The sequence below is a fragment of the Cynara cardunculus genome, unplaced genomic scaffold, assembly GCF_001531365.2.
Source record: "Cynara cardunculus var. scolymus isolate 2C unplaced genomic scaffold, CcrdV1 Un_Scaffold_1815, whole genome shotgun sequence".
NCBI classification, from domain to species: domain Eukaryota; kingdom Viridiplantae; phylum Streptophyta; class Magnoliopsida; order Asterales; family Asteraceae; genus Cynara; species Cynara cardunculus.
The window spans coordinates 78,917-82,038 of NW_020200882.1; positions in this window are offsets into that span (position 1 = coordinate 78,917).

The window sequence follows — 3,122 nt, forward strand, 5'->3', positions numbered from 1 at the left end:
CTCTCATCATTTCTATAAATATCTAAATACACTGGGTTGCATTAGTTGTAAAAATGCGATGAGTTGTATTTGAACCAAACACTCTCTCTCTATATATATATATTTTTGTCAATTGTACATTAAGGGTACTTGTAAACTTGTGTAAAATTTAATTGTAGTTTTTAGTGGTTACCATTAGACGACGGCTATATGATTAAACTTGGATAAGGTTTATTAATTAATTAAACTTTTTTTTTGCTACAACCACCCCCGCCACTTTTCTATATTTTATTTATCCGCCATCACCCTCCCCATATCAAAAGTATGAATACTTTAACAAGGGGCGTAAATATGTTTTTTTTTTCATTTAAGTACATAACTAGTTGTATACTCGTGCAATACGATAAGAGCCATGAATTTTAACGATTTTGAAGTTTCACTGGTTTTATAAGATAAGATTTAACGATGATTTAGGTTTACACTTGGTCTTTACATATTAATACAATTTGAATAAGTAAGAGTTATAGTTTCAATTACAGATTATCGATGAAAAAAATTGTATGACAGTTTAAAATCCAATATATTTAAAATCCAACATATTTAAATGACTCCACAAATGTATTCGATTTACACCAAGAGCAAATAACCAAGCTTGACTTTTAAGATAAACACTCAAAATCAATAAAGAAAACTACAAAATTTGACAGATTATAAGCCATGAAAAGACAAAAAAATGGGTTTTAGAATGAAATTTCAACTGTTTACCCTCTTTCTTGTCCAGAAACTCAGACTAAGGTTGAATTAATACATGTATATATATATATATATATTTCAAAAAAAACCCAAGAACATATTAATTCAAAACATATTAATGCAATTTGGATAGCCTAACCCTAAAATATATAATATATATATATAAATAAATAACTATAAAAGTATAAATCGTAAATATTAAAAATATTTTTCACAGTATGTATATATATATTTAAAAAAAAAACCCAAGAACATATTAATTCAAAACATATTAATGCAATTTGGACAGCCTAACCCTAAAATATGTAGTATATATATAAATAAATAACTATAAAAGTATAAATCGTAAATATTAAAAATATTTTTTCACAGTATATATAATATATAATAATATAATTAAGTAAAAACTATTCAATATTGGACTCATTTCGAAAGTATTAATGAGACGATTATAATGACGTAACTTGTTAAAATAAAAATGTATTTTTTAAACATGTTTTAATTGATATACGATTATGTATGTTAATTTGATAAATGTTTAAAATGAAACATTTAAAAGTAAAGAACGTAAAGTAAATTAATTAATTATAGGGATATAAATTATAAATTTAAAATTATAATTTTAAAAAAAAATCGGTTGTGAGAGGGTGAGTGTATGAGTATATGTGAGGAGAGGAGGAGGTGAAAAAGTGAGTATAAAATGTATTTTGGTCATTTAGTATTTTAAGACCTTAAGACTTTTGCTAAATTTGCTTAATAAGATAGTATAGAAAAATTAGTAATCATGGTCAGATCTTTCATACGAAATTCCCACAGGATTTCCTGTTTTCGGTCAACAAATTTTTGTAAGTAAAATATTTTTATGTATGCGAAGTACACATGGTAAGCTTTGAAGAGTGTTGCAGTATATAAGAAAATACAAAGGAACATTAACCAAAAAATGAAGAAAAAGTCTCTCAAACTCGATCAAAATATTAAAAAATTCATCGAAACATTGAAAGTTTTCTAAGGATACATCAGATAACTTCGTGTGTCTTTAATACACTTTAAAAATAAACCAATACGATAAAAATCTTAAATCCATTACTAACCGTCTCTGTATAATTTGCCACTTTTTGGGCACAGGTCAAGGATTCGTAACTTGTTTATGTAGTATGATTATGTTTTTCCTTAGGGTGGATTAGATTAACGATTTTAAGATACAAACTTGCTTCTTTTGAGCATGCAAGCACATGCATGTCCACTTGGTCAAGTAGGCCGCCCATGTCATGTTATTTATTCATTTGCAATTTAAAAGGAAAACAAAAAAAACATTTTGCATATAATTAAAGGTTGTTTCTCAAAAACTATAATAAATTTAATTACTTGTTTAACCCCATATATATATATATATATATATATATATATGCCTATTCAAAGGAGAACTGATTAGTTTGTGGTAACTGTGAGATCCAATCTCAACCATAAATCAACAGATAAATTAAAAAATTAATAATTATGGTAGTTTGAGTTAAAATTATAATTAGAGGGCTTTTTAGGTATTTTTAAAAAACTCATGTCTTCTTTCTCATCTCTCAGACTTCCGATCTCTGGCCTCCGGTGAACATAAATCCGGCAGGTACCAAATAATCACAAAGATACACAATGTGATACCCATTGTGATATACTGTGATACCATTGTGATATCAACTATGATACCAACTCAAACCTTAAAAACAAACATACACACAATGTGATACCCATTGTGATATACTGTGATACGATTGTGATATCAACTATGATACCAACTCAAACCTTAAAAACAAACATGCACACAATGTGATACCCATTGTGATATACTGTGATACGATTGTGATATCAACTATGATACCAACTCAAACCTTAAAAACAAACATGCACACAATGTGATACCCATTGTGATATACTGTGATACCGATTTCACCGGAGGCCAGAGAGCGGAGGTCGGAGAGATGAGAGAGGAGAGAGGAGTTTTTAAAAAATACCTAATATGCCCTCTAATTATAATTTTAACTCAAACTATCATAATTATTAATTTCCTAATTTATCCGTTGATTTGTGGTTGAGATTGGACCTCACAGTTACCACAAACTAATCAGTTCTCATTTGATTAGGCCCCTATATATATATATATATATATATATATATATATATGGAATGGTTCAAAGTTCAATCAAGAACATCTTCATTTTACGAGAACGCGAGAACACCCTTTTACAATAGACAATCATATGTGATACTATTATTTCATCACATATGATACACATGTGATACTARATTAGAGACACGAGCAATTTTTGGCACAATCTTGGTTGCGGGTCAAGTCGCCCTTACATCACTAAGCCCCTCACATGTATTATCACATATGATAA